Source organism: Chiloscyllium plagiosum, chromosome 1 (genome assembly GCF_004010195.1).
Source record: "Chiloscyllium plagiosum isolate BGI_BamShark_2017 chromosome 1, ASM401019v2, whole genome shotgun sequence".
Lineage (NCBI taxonomy): Eukaryota > Metazoa > Chordata > Chondrichthyes > Orectolobiformes > Hemiscylliidae > Chiloscyllium > Chiloscyllium plagiosum.
The window spans coordinates 38,394,016-38,408,367 of record NC_057710.1 but is presented as its reverse complement, the minus strand read 5'-3'; positions in this window follow the sequence as shown (position 1 = coordinate 38,408,367).

Sequence of the window (14,352 nt, the reverse complement as noted above, 5' to 3'; positions counted from 1 at the left end):
AACAGGAGAATCGACGTTTCGGGCATTAGCCCTTCTTCAGGAATGAGGAAAGTTGGTCCAGCAGGCTAAGATAAAAGATAGGGAGGAGGGACTTGGGGGAGGGGCGTCGGAAATGTGATAGGTGGAAAGAGGTCAAGGTGAGGGTGATAGGTCAGACTGGGGTGGGGGCGGAGAGTTTGGGAAGAAGATCTCAGGTTAGGAAGGCGGTGCTGAATTTGATGGATTTGACTGAGACAGGCTGGGGGGAGGGGAAATGAGGAAACTGCTGCAATCTTCTTCCCAACCTCTCCGCCCCCACCCCAGTCTGACCTATCACCCTCACCTTGACCTCTTTCCACCTATCACATTTCCGACGCCCCTCCCCCAAGTCCCTCCTCCCTATCTTTTATCTTAGCCTGCTGGACCAACTTTCCTCATTCCTGAAGAAGGGCTAATGCCCGAAACGTCGATTCTCCTGTTCCCTAGATGCTGCCTGACCTGCTGCGCTTTTCCAGCAACACATTTCCATCTCTGATCTCCAGCATCTGCAGACCTCACTTTCTCCTATTGTTTGACTGCCAGGAGCTCAAAAATAACAATTGGATCAATGTTGTCCATAGCCCATCATGGAACTGAACTATGTTTGGCATTTTGTTGCAAAGGTATTGTCCGTTTTAAGCTAATATGGAATGTTATGGGTTATTTGAAAGGACCTCACTCAGCACAAGGGGAGAAATCAAAATGGCCTCCTTCTGTATTTGAAAAATATTCATTATTTATTGTTGAGTAGTTGGGCTTTGCTCCCCATCCCATGCTCTATCTGAGCAGTACTTGTGGATTGACCTTATTTGAAAACTCCATAGATTGTTCAATACATCACCAGATGTAAATGTTAGAACAGTGTAAACAATAGAAATATAAAACTAGATAGTGCTTTAACTTTATGTTGATTTTCTATTCCCTACTTCAATAAAATTCCATCCAACTTCCTTCTGCAAACCTCAGCAGACTCAAGGGTTTACTGCACCGTCAGCTTATTCCACAAGTCTGCAAATGTCTCCGCTAAAATGTTCCCTCTACAAATCCTTGCCTGGTTTTCCAATTTTCTCCCCAAAAAATTGTAAATCTTACCTGTTGTTAACATGTCATCCAAATAAATGTGACCTGCGGTAGACCTTGTAAGGTGTTCTCTGTCGTCTGCTGAAAAATTGCACACTTTGACAATACCCCAAATGGCAGTTTTGTGTATTGGTGCAAGAGCTTTTAATTCAGTTTGAAGAATTTCCATAACATTCATTTACCCGCTGTTCTCACAACTAAACTGATGTTATGGACCTAAAGGGAAACAAATCCTAATGATTAAAACCTTTGCAGTTACGGCAAACATAATATTGCAAGATGGTAGGTCGGACACAATGCAACGATTTATGTTACAAGTCATTGGCCCCAAACTTCCGATCAGGATCAGAAACCCAATCTTCAACTCTGATTAGATATCAGGCTGAAGCTTACTAGAAATAAGCAAAGTGCCATTTTCTTTGAGATTTCTGGAGGGTTTCTCTCCATGAGGTCCAGCTGATTTTCTCATGCTATTTTTCTAAACCTATCTTCTTAACAATATACAACATTAGACAATTCTCCCACTTGCTGTAGCTGGAAGTACTCCCTGCTGCTGGAATATCCTGGGATCCCTTGTGCAGTGCCATATGTAAAAGGACATGAGCACCTTGTCAAGCACTGACGGTCCAGATCCTCACTGTGTGATTCATGATATTCATCCAGGAGATGGCAGCCTCCAGAAGAGGTGGTGGTATAGAGAAGGACCATTCTCTTCCCCCAGAACCATCAGAGGAGAGTAGGAGACCAGACCCTGTCAGCCTGTCAGCCACACTAAGTCACTGTGGTATCAACCATCAAAAGGAAAACCACAGCATTTCCTTAAAGTGGATAAGGACTCTCTCTGCATTGCTAATGTAACTGTCACCATATTCCTCATGCTACCTTTGCTACATCACACTCACTCTATTTCTTCTATTGCACCCACCTTCCACCTAGGCTCATGCTCTACTATTTCAATTTTACATGCAGTACCTTTCTTCATTGCTCTGTCCCATTATAACAATAACCGTGAATGCTAATCTCTGTTACCTACTCACTCATTCGGGATACCTTAATACATTCCTCATACTTCTCCCCCACCAGCACCAGTACTAACAGCCTTGCATTTGACTCAATACCCTTCCTTTTTCTCATTCCAGGAGAAAATGGTCCATATTGGACACAAAAGAGCAAGAAAGTTGGTGGGAGTGCCTGATGATTTGGAGTGAGCTTAAGAAGTATAGTTAGTAAGAGTCATTGAGTCATAGAGATGTACAGCACAGAAACAGAACCTTTAGTCGAACTTGTCCATGCCAACCAGATATTCCAACCCAATCTAGTCCCACCTTCCAGCATCTGGCCCATATCCCTCCAAACCCTTCCTATTCATATACCCATCCAGATGTATTTTAAATATTGCAATTGTACCAGCCTCCACCACTTCCTCTGGCAGCTCATCCCATACATGTACCTTTCTCTGCATGAAAACATTGCCTCTTAGATCTCTTATATCTACCCCTCTCACCCAAAACGTATGCCCTCTAGTTCTGGACTCCCCGACACCAGGGAAAAGACTTTGTCCATTTATCCTTTCCATGCCCCTCATGATTTTATAAACCTCTATAAGGTCACCCCTCAGCCTCCGACACTCCAGGGAAAGCAGCCCCAGCATATTCAACCACCCTGTATAGCTCAAATCCTCCAAACCTGGCAACATCCTTGTAAATCTTTTCTGAACCCTTTCAAGTTTCACAATATTTCTCCGATAGGAAGGAGACCAGAATTGCATGCAGTATTCTAACAGTGGCCTAACCAATGTCCTGTACAGCCACAACATGACCTCCCAACTCCTGTACTCAATACTCTGACCAATAAAGGAAAGCATACCAAACACCTTCTTCACTATCCTATCTACCTGCGACTCTCCTTTCAAGGAGCAATGAACCTGCATTACAAGGTCTCTTTGTTCAGCAACTCCCCTTAGGACATTACCATTAAGTGTATAAATGCTAAGATTTGCTTTCCCAAAATGCAGCACCTCACATTTATTTAAATTAAACTCCATCTGCCACTTCTCAGCCCATTGGCCCATCTGATCAAGATCCCGTTGTCATCTAAGATAACCTTCTTCGCTGTCCACTACACCTCCAATTTTGGTGTCATCAGCAAACTTACTAACTGTACCTCTTATGTTCACATCCAAATCATTTGCATAAATGATGAAAAGTAGGGGACCCAGCACCGATCCTTGTGTCACTCCACTGGTCATAGGCCTCCAGTCTGAAAAACAACCCTCCACCACCTCTGTCTTCTACATTTGAGTTAGTTCTCTAGCCAAATGGCTACTTCTCCCTGTATTCCGTGAGAACTAACCTTGCTAATCAGTCTCCCATGGGGAACCTTGCCGAATGCCTTACTGAAGACCATATAGATCATGTCCACCATTCTGCCCTCATCAATCCTCTTTGTTACTTCTTCAAAAAACTCAAACAAGTTCATGAGACATGATTTCCCACACACAAAGCCATGTTGACTATCCCTAATCAGTCCTTGTCTTTCCAAATACATATACATCCTGTCCCTCAGGATTTCCTCCAACAACTTGCCCACCACTAACGTCAGGCTCACTGGTCTATTGTTGCTTGGCTTGTCCTTACCACCTTTCTTAAATAGTGGCACCACGTTAGCCAACCTCCAGTCTTCTGGAACCTCACCCGTGACTATCAATGATACGAATATCTCAGTAAGAGGCCCAGCAATCATTTCCCTATCTTCCCGCAGAGTTCTAGGGTACACCCGATCAGGTCCTGGAGATTTATCCACTTGTATGTGTTTCAAGACATCCAGCACTTCCTCCTCTGTTAAAAATCACACAACACCAGGTTATAGTCCAACAGGTTTAATTGGAAGCACTAGCTTTCGGAACGCCGCTCCTTCATCAGGTGATTGTGGAGGACACAATTGTAAGGCACAGGATTTAAAGCAAAGGTTAATAGTGTGATGTAACTGAAATTATACATTGAAAAATACCTTGATTGCCTGTTGGGTCTTTCATCTGTTCGTATACCATGATAGTTTCATTTCTCTGTAATATAGACATTTTTCAAGATGTCACCATCTATTTCCCTTCATTCTGTATTCTTCCATGTCCTTTTCCACAGTAAATACTGATGCAAAATGCTCGTTTATTATCTCCCCCATCTCCTGCAGCTCCACATTAAGGCCATCTTGCTATCTTTGAGGGGCCCTATTCTCTCCCTAGTTACCCTTTTGTCCTTAATTTATTTGCAAAAACCAATTGGAGTCTCCTTAACTCCATTTGCCAAAGCTGACATCAAAATTGGAGGTGGAGTGGAGAATGAAGAAATTTACCTCAGATTACAACGGCATCTTGATCAGATGGGCCAATGGGCTGAGGAATGGTTGATGGAGTTTAATTCAGATAAATGTGAGGTGCTGCATTTCAGGAAAGCAAATCTTAGCAGGACTTATACACTTTATGATAAGGTCCTCAGGAGTGTTGCTGAACAAAGAGATCTTGGAGTGCAGGTTTATAGCTCCTTGAAAGTGGAGTCGCAGGTAGATAGGATAGTGAAGAAGGCATTTAGTATGCCTTCCTTTATTAGTCAGAGTATTGAGTACAGGAATTGGGAGGTCATGTTGCGGCTGTACAGGACATTGGTTAGGCCACTGTTGGAATATTGCGTGCAATTCTGGTCTCCTTCCTATCGAAAAGATGTTGTGAAACTTGAAAGGGTTCAGAAAAGATTTACAAGGATATTGCCAGGGTTGGAGGATTTGAGCTACAGGGAGAGGCTGAACAGGCTGGGGCTGTTTTACCTGGAGCATCGGAGGCTGAAGGGTGACCTTATAGAGCTTTGTAGAAACATGAGGGGCATGGATAGGATAAATAAACAAAATCTTTTCCCTGGGATGGGGTAGTCCAGAACTAGAGGGCACGGGTTTAGGGTGAGAGGGGGAAGATATAAAAGAGACCTAAGGGGCAAAGTTTTCATGCAGAGGGTGGTATGTGTATGCAATGGGCTGCTAGAAGAAGTAGTGGAGACTAGTACAATTGCAACATTTAAAAGGCATCTGTATATGAATAGGAAGGGTCTGGGGGGATATGGGCCGGGTGCTGGCAGGTGGCAATAGACTGGGTTGGGATATCTGGTCGACATGGATGGGTTTGACCGAAGGTTCTGCTTCCGTGCTGTACATCTCTATGACTCTGTGACTCTATGACATTCTCCACCTCACCCTCAATAAAAAGAGGATTTTGGCCCTGGCCAGAAATGACTGGGACCAGTTCTGTGGAGATGCTGAAGCAACTATGTTTTGGAAGCCAAGTAACCATCAACCATTGCTGCTCCACTATCCCATTATTTCCTCTTTTAGGAAGAAAGCCAAGATACCTTAGAGGAAGTATTAACAGGGCTGCCTACTGCATCCACCACTAGTTCCGAAATCGATACCTCTGTGGCATTGTAGCTGATTCGGGGATGGGAGAACCTAATGGTGAGAACTTCACTGCCAAATCTCTGCAGCTGGCCAAGGGAGAAATATTCCAGGCTGTTGGCATTCAGGGGACTGCCAGAGACTAGGCATCGGCTCAGCCCCAGGCAGGAGAGGACTCCAAACATATCAGCAATTCTTAACTTTGTTAACAAGCAGACACAGGAGCAGCCAACAGGCTTCTTGATAGCTCTTGGCAACTTGACACAAAAGCTATAGGATTGCCCCAACGTCGTTGTGAGCCTACTGCCTCTCACAGCTGCCATGGAGAGCCAGGTCCAGCACTGTCAGCGTTTGTGCACAGACCTGCACTCCATTGCTCTAGTCATTGATTCTCACCAACAATGGTCACAGGATGATAAAAGACCTTGAGTTAGCTGCAGTTGTCTCTTCCTCACCAAGAGACAGGATGGTCCCAGCAGGCACTGAGCTGGAGCAGAATCAACTGAGAGGCCCTCCAGAAATCTCCTCTCAGGATACTCCAGAGGTGGCCAGGCCTTCCGCCTTCATCTTGCCTGCCATCCTCAGCCCTTGAACTCGGTTCAGCCAAGTACAGTGCACCTGCCCCAGGGCAGGACACACTCAGTATGTCTGGGCCATCCAGACCTAAATGTCCCCAGGGTTGCCTAATTAAAAACCTCCAGTCCAGGTACGGTGGCTCAGTGGTTAGCACAGCACCGGGGTCCCAGGTTCGATTCCAGCCTTGGGTAACTGTCTGTGTGGAGTTTGCCCATTCTCGCCGTGTCTGCGTGGGTTTCCTCCCACAGTCCAAAGATGTGCAGGGCAGGTGAATTGGCCATGCTAAATTGCCTATAGTGTTAGGTGCATAAGTCAGAGGGAAATGGGTCTGGGTGAGTTGCTCTTTGGAGGGTATGTGTCGACTGGTTGGGCCGAAGGGCCTGTTTCTACACAGTAGGGAATCTAAAAAAAGTTCAGAAACCCTCCTGGCCAACTGCAGACCCTGTGACTACCCTATACCACAGTGAACAAGGTCTTATCAGGGCACCATAAGTCTCAAGGGTTCATGTATTCATTGTCAATATTCCTGCACAATTTGAAAATGCATATTCACTTTTCTTCATCAGTTGTGTGGGGAAGTATCTATTCAGCCACAACTACATTATTGTAGTACAGAGTCTAGTTATACTAACACTACACAATGTTTTATGGGTCAAGGTAGTAGCTCCTACAGCATTTGCAGGCAATGGAAACTCAGAAGATAACTGCTACTTTTGTACCGAGGGTGAATCTTTCGAGGCCACAATATGTTGGTCAAGAGTGCTTTGGGCAAGTATTGGGACTGCACAGAGGCGGTTCATGTATCAGCTTCACACAGCATACAATGCCCAGATGTGTGTTTCAGCTTCAGTGTATTGTGTCTGTGCAACGCTGCCTCCCTCACGTTGTGCAAACTTGAATCTACTTCTCTCATAGAACGAAACCTCGCTCATTCTGGGTGTGATCACAGCCACTTTCAGCACCACTGTGCACTTGGTATGTCCAACGTGACAGCAGTCACTCCTCCTGCAGTGCAGTTTCAGACTCAGCCTTAACTCCTGAGGGTGAACCCTCAAATACTCACATTCCCTTCTTGGTCACTCTCTAAGTCAATCGATCTTGAACTTCCCCACATTCCCACACAACTCATCTCAGTAAATCTTCAAATCCCCACTTCATACTTCCCAGACTCAAGTAAATCAAGTCAACATACTACAACATCACTTCCCCCACTGAAGATAAACATAGAACATAGAAGAATACAGCGCAGTACAGGCCCTTTCGCCCTCGATGTTGCGCTGATCCAAGCCCACCTAACCTACACTAGCCCACTATCCTCCATATGCCTATCCAATGCCCGTTTAAATGCCCATAAAGAGGGAGAGTCCACCACTGCTACTGGCAGGACATTCCATGAACTCACGACTCGCTGAGTAAACTCCATGCATTCCATACACTCACGACTCTTTAGAGCTGAATGTTGGCCTAGCCAGACACACCAATATCTTGGGAACGATTATATAAAAAAAGAATGTTTAAACCAAATGCTATACAGGGACCTCACAGACCAACCTTCTGTGCCAACTAAAAGACTTGGCCTGAAGCACTGTTGGGGCAGTCCCTGGTCAGATGTTGCACAATATGATCACCTGTTGGCATAAATATGGCTGCAGTAACAGAATTAGTGTACTTGATCCAGTATTAAAGTGAGGTAATAAATTAGCACAAAGATAGTTTTGAGAAGGAGTTATCGCAACGTAACAGGGTCTACTTGGAACAAAGAATTTTACAAATTCATATGCAGGGAGTTCTGTAAACAGAACAGCTGCAGATGTTTGTAGGAGAGAGTTGAATCTGAGAACAGACAGCCTGAAGTTTGTAGCAAGCATTAAGAAGAAAAGTAGGATCCCACAATAACAGAGACAAATGATAAGGGTGAGATCATGTCTTGTAAAAACCTGGAAGATTAGACAAGTTCATTGAGCTGTGAAAGTGATTCAGCTTTAGCCTTATTAATGAAAAAGATGTTTTCCTATTAAGTCTAAGAGTTAGTCAGAGTAGGAACAGCCAATTTCATCCCAGAAGATGTAATATGACTGGAATGAATTATAATGCAACTGCAAAATAAAGGGGAAATCCATATACACCACATCTACCGCTTTACCCTCGTCCACCTCCTTAGTCACCTTCTCAAAGAATTCAATAAGGTTTGTGAGGCACGACCTGCCCTTCACAAAACCATGCTGACTATCCTTGATCACATTATTCCTATCCAGATGTTCATAAATCCTATCCCTTACAATTCTCTCTAAGACTTTGCCCACAACAGAAGTGAGACTCACCGGCCTATAGTTACTAGGGTTATCCCTACTCCCCTTCTTGAACAAGGGAACCACATTTGCTAGCCTTGTCTTCTGGCACTATTCCTGCAGACAACGAGGACATAAAAATCAAGGCCAATGACTCTGCAATCTCCTCCCTTGCTTCCCAGAGAATCCTAGGATAAATGCCATCAGGCCCAGGGGATTTATCTATTTTCACCCTTTCCCAGAATTTCCAACACCTCTTCCCTACGTACCTCAAAGTCATTCATTCTACTTAATTGTGACTCAGTATTCACATCGGCAACAATGTCCTGTTCCTGAGTGAATACTGACGAAAAGTATTCATTCAGTGTCTCCCCAATCTCTTCAGTATTGCTGCTTGTTGCATTCCCTTTCATTTCCTGCTCTCTTGTCTCCACCCACTTACATATTGTATTGTACTTCCTAGTTTCAGTGTTGTAATTCTCTCTGCAACCCAGCATGCTACCTCCAGTCCCCACAATTAGGTTGCCCCATTTCCTTCCCACAGCACTGGCCCCTGATAACCCCCACTTTCACTATCAATGGACAGGTCCCCAGGACCAACAGTTCCTAATGATGAGTAACCAGACATTGAACTGATAACAGTACAATTTCCCTTCTGTCCAGCTGCAACTCCCCAGACTGGACCCAAAGGGATGACCATGGCCATCTTTTCAGGTTCATAGAGATATAGACCACCCGACCAAGACAGCCCCAAGTGGGGTCATTGACGGGTCCAAGTACCTGGCCAGGTATTGGTGGCTACCTTTGACTTACAGTGCCAGAACGTCCGACTAAACTAAGGACTACAGCCCTATGACTATGAGACATGGCCACTCATTTGATGGACACATGGTGCATTTATCATATTTGTGGGAAGCACATGATGCCATACAGCAGCATGTCCACCTTCTGTCTGATAACTGTTGACAATCATTACCAGTTGCTTGGTTTTGTGTCTGTACAAAAAGGCAAAAAAGGCATGATACTTTCAACTCTAGCTGAGGTGGAAGGAGTACCTGTTGGAATGGTCATGAATTTATGGAGTGTGTGTCAGGGATAGTTTCCAATCGTGATATGTTCTAGAAGCAACAAGGGGACAAGCAATAATAGAATTTAGTAATAGCTAATGCGCCAGATTTAGTTATTAATTAGAACATCTATCAAATAGCCATCATAACATGGTCAATATAGTTAAAAATCACACAACAACAGGTTATAGTCCAACAGGTTTATTTGGAAGCACTCACTTTTGAAGTGCTGCTCCTTTGTCATGTGGTTGACAACTACATGATGAAGGAGCAGCGCTCCGAAAGCTAGCATTTCCAAATAAACCTGTTAGACTATAATCCGGTGTGCGTGATTTTTACCTTTGTCCACCCCAGTCCAACACCGACGTCTCCAAATCATGATCAATATAGCGCTTGAGAGTGAAAATCATGACGATGTTGAAAGAATCATTTAACACACAACAAAACTAGCTTATGCCCCGGGAGAGAAAAGCACCACTTAACAGAAATAATGGCCATGGGTAAATAAGAGATAAGAGAAAGATTAAATTAAAAAGCCGTATAAAAATGCCAAAAAAAGCAGTATAGATCCTGCTGAATGGGAAAAATATAAAGACCAGCAAAGGACCTCATAGCAGCTTATAAGAGCTACTAAAAGGGATTATGAAAGAAAACTTGCCAGGGACATCAAAATCAATAAGAAGAAATTTTACAATTACATAATAGGAAAGCAGTGGTCAGAAGCAATGAAGGCCCCATTACAGACTGAAAGTAGGGATATTGTCAATGACTACAAGAAAATGGCAGACGTTGAAAAATTACTTTGCTTCGGTATTTACAGTGGAAAAGGAGGATAGCTTGCCGCAAGTCTTGAGAAAATTAAGAGTGGATGGGGAGCAGGGATGTTAAAAAAAAACATAAGTCATAGAAGACAGAGAGTAGAAGTCAAAGAGTAACAAAAACAGAAATTGCTGGAAAAACTCAGCAGGTCTGGTCACATCTGTGAAGAGAAATCAAAGTTAATGTTTCGGGTCCGGTGATCCTTCCTCAGAACTGGGAAAGTTCTGAAGGAGGGTCACTGGACCCAAAATGTTAATTCTGATTTCTCTTCACAGATGTTCCGAGACCTGCTCAGCTTTTTCAGCAACTTCTGTTTTTGTTTCTGATTCTCAACATCCACAGTTCTTTCGGTTTTTTGTAGAGGTGAAAAGGTGCTTTTCTGACTGCACATCTATGACAGCAGTGTTCCACAGTGATCAGTTCTGGGACCCCTATTGTTTGTGATATGCATACATGATTTGGAAGAGTATGCATGTGGTCTGATTAGTAAGTTTGCAGATGACACAAAGGTTGGAGGAGCTGCAGATAGTGAAGAGGATTGTCAGAGGATGCAGCAGCATATAAGATAGACTTGGAGACTTGAGTAGAGAAATGACAGATGAAATTTAATTGGAACAAATGTGCTGTGATGCATTTTGGAAGGTCTAATGAGAGGTAAGTAAACAGTAAATGGCAGAACTCTTAAAAGCATTAAGACACAGAGGGATTTAGGCTTGCTGGTGGCAACTCATGTGGATAAGTTGGCTAGGTAGACATTTGCTGAAAATGTGTTGCTGGAAAAGCGCAGCAGGTCAGGCAGCATCCAAGGAGCAGGGGAATTGACGTTTCAGGCATGAGCCCTTCTTCAGGTAGACATTTGGCACACTTGCCCTTATCACTTGGGGCAGAGAGTACACAGAATTGACCTATTGCACTATCAGCTACCTTCTGTCAGCCCCACCCTCCTCCCATTTTTCTCACCATCCCCTCAGCTCACAGCCTCATTCCTGAGGTAGGGCTTTTGCCCAAAGCGTCGATTCTCCTGCTCATCGGATGCTGCCTGACCTGTTGTGCTTTTCCAGCACCCCACACTCGACTCTAATCTCCAGCATCTGCAGTCCTCACTTTCGCCTAAGAAATGGCAAGTTATGTCGCAGTTGGATAAAATTTTAGACAGGCCACATTAATCAATTAAATCAACTTTGGAATATTGCATACAGTTTTGGTCGCCATACTATCAGACGAATGCAAAGAGAATACAGAAATGGTTTACCAAGATATTGCCTTGTTTGGACGATGTTAGCTATGAAGAGAGATTGAAGAAACTCAAATTTGTTTTCACTTGAACATCAGAGCCTGAGGTGCAACCTGGCAGAGGTTTACAAAGTAATGTGAGGCGTGAATAGAATGGATTGTTAGAGCTTTTTTCCCAAGGTAGAAATGTCAATTACTAGGGGACATAGGTTTAAGGTAAAAGGGGGAAAGTTTAAAGGAGATGTGAGAGGCAGATTTTTTACACAGAGGGCAGTAACTGCCTGGAATGTACTACCAGAAGCGATGGATACAATAGCAACATTTAAGAGACATCTTGACAGATGTGTACACAGGCAGGGAATAAAGAGTTAGTTTAGAAAGGTATCATGTGTAGGTTTGGACACGCAAACAAACAGCCTGTTCTTGTGTTGGACTCTTTTTGTTCTTGTATGAAATAAGACATTGTTAACGAGGAAAATAATGGAACTAAACACTGACAAACACCCTCCCCTCTCTCCATCCCCAAGTTTCCAATCAAGAATGTTAAAGAAAGTAGGGGTGCACATTGTAGATGGTCGATCTACAATCTTTCACAGTTGCCTAGACACAGAAGTCATTCCTCGGGATTGGTAAATTGCATGTGCCACTCTGCTTTGTAAGAAGGCCCAAAGAGGAAAGCCAAGGAATTACAGACCTGTTCGCCTCACACGGTGGCTCAGTGGTTAGTACTGCTGCCTCACAGCAACAGGTTCGATTCCGGTCTGTGTGGGTTTCCTCTGGGTGCCCCGGTTTCCTCCCACAGTCCAAAGATATGCAGGTCAGGTGAATTGGCCATACTAAGCTGCCCATAGTGTTAGGTGCATTAATCAGAGGGTGGGTTACTCTTTGGAGGGTCGGTGTGGACTTGTTGGGCCGAAGGGCCTGTTTCCACACTGTGGGGAATCTAATCTGAGTTGGGAAATTGTTGGACTCTATAATCAAAGACCTCTCCCACCCCACTTATAATCTCTTTAAAACTCTTCTGTTGGGCAGATGATATAAAAGTTTGTATACACATATGAAAGATTCGCAAACAGCTCCTTCCCTGCTCTTATTAGCCTTTTGAATAGATCTCTCAAAGTTTAAATTTATTGTTGATCTCGCTCAGTGTGCACCTTCTCTGCCACTGTCACATTGTATTTTTCCCTTTGTTCTATTACCCTAATGAACTTTACCTGGTATGATTTGTCTGTACTGCACTCAAAACAAAACTTTCACCCTGCCAAGGTATGTGTGACAACAATAAATCAAATCAAATCAAGGATAGGGTAACACTATGAAAACCTTCCATTATTCATGGATTCATGACAAGTACATTATGTCTGACAAACCTAATTGAATTTTTGAAATAAATGACTAAGGTAGTGGAAGGGAAATGCCTAGGGATGTTGGTTATATGGTCTTGCAGAAGGCATTTGATAAAGTTCCACAGAAGATGCTGTCAACTATGGTAGAAGCTCACACAATTGAGGATGAATCACTAACATGACTAGGAGGTTGGATGAGTGTCAGGTGACAGAAAGCTGGGAAAATGGGTAGGTAATCAAATGGCAGGATGTGACCGGTCAGATCTATGTTGGTGCCTCAATTATTCACATTATTTATTAATCACTTAGATAATGGCATAGAAAGATAAAAATATTTTGTAAGGATGTTACTAAGACTGGAAGGTTTGAGTTATAAGGAGAGGCTGGAAACAGTCATAGAGCCATAGAGATATACAGCACAGAAACAGGCCTTTCAGTCCAACTCGTCCATGCCGACTAGATATTCTAAATTAATCTAGTCCCATTTACTAGCATTTGGCCCATATCCTTTAAAACTTTTTTTTTCATATAAGCATCCAGATGCCTGTTAAATGTTGTAATTGTACCAGCCTCCACCACATCCTCTGGCAGCTCATTCCATACAAGCACCACCCTCTGCATGAAAAAGCTGCCCCTTAGGTCCCTTTTATATCTTTCCCCTCTTACCTTAAACCTTTAGTTTTGGAATCCCCTCTTCTGGGAAAAAGACTTTATTTATTTCCCTTATTCATGCCCCACATAATTTTATAAAAATTTATAAGGTGATCCTTCAGCCTCCGATGTTCTGGAGAAAATAGCCCCAGCTTATTCAAAACCTCCAACCCTGGCAACATCCTTATGAATCTTTTCTGAACTCTTTCAAGTTTCACAACATTTTTCCTATAACAAGGAGACCAGGACTGAATGCAGTATTCCAAAAGTGACCTCACCAATATCCTGTACAGCCGTGACTTAACCTCCCAACTCCTATACTCAATTCACTGACCAAGCATACCAAATACCTTCTTCATTATCCTGTCCACCTGTGACTCCACTTTCAAGGGACAATGAACCTGGACTCCAAGGTCTCTTTGTTCGGCAGCACTCCCCAGGATCTTATCATGAAGTGTTTAAGTCCTGCCCTAAGTTGCCTTGCTAAAACGCAGCATTTCACATTTATCTAAATTAAACTCCATCTGACACTACTCATTCCATTGGCCCGTCTGATCAAGGTCCCATTGTACTCTAGTGTAATCTTCTTTGCTGTCCACTATACCACCAATTTTGGTGTCATCTGTAAATTTACTAACCACCTCTAATATTCACATCCAAAACATGACGAAAAGTAGTCAGCTGGATCCAGGCAATTTGGACCCAGCACGACCCCTGCAGCACACTGCTGTCACAGGCCTCCAGTTCAAAACGCAACCTTCTACCACCACCCTCTGTCTCCTACCTTCCAGCCAGGTTGCTATCCAAATGTTCTCCCTGTTCTAGCTCTCCCTGTAT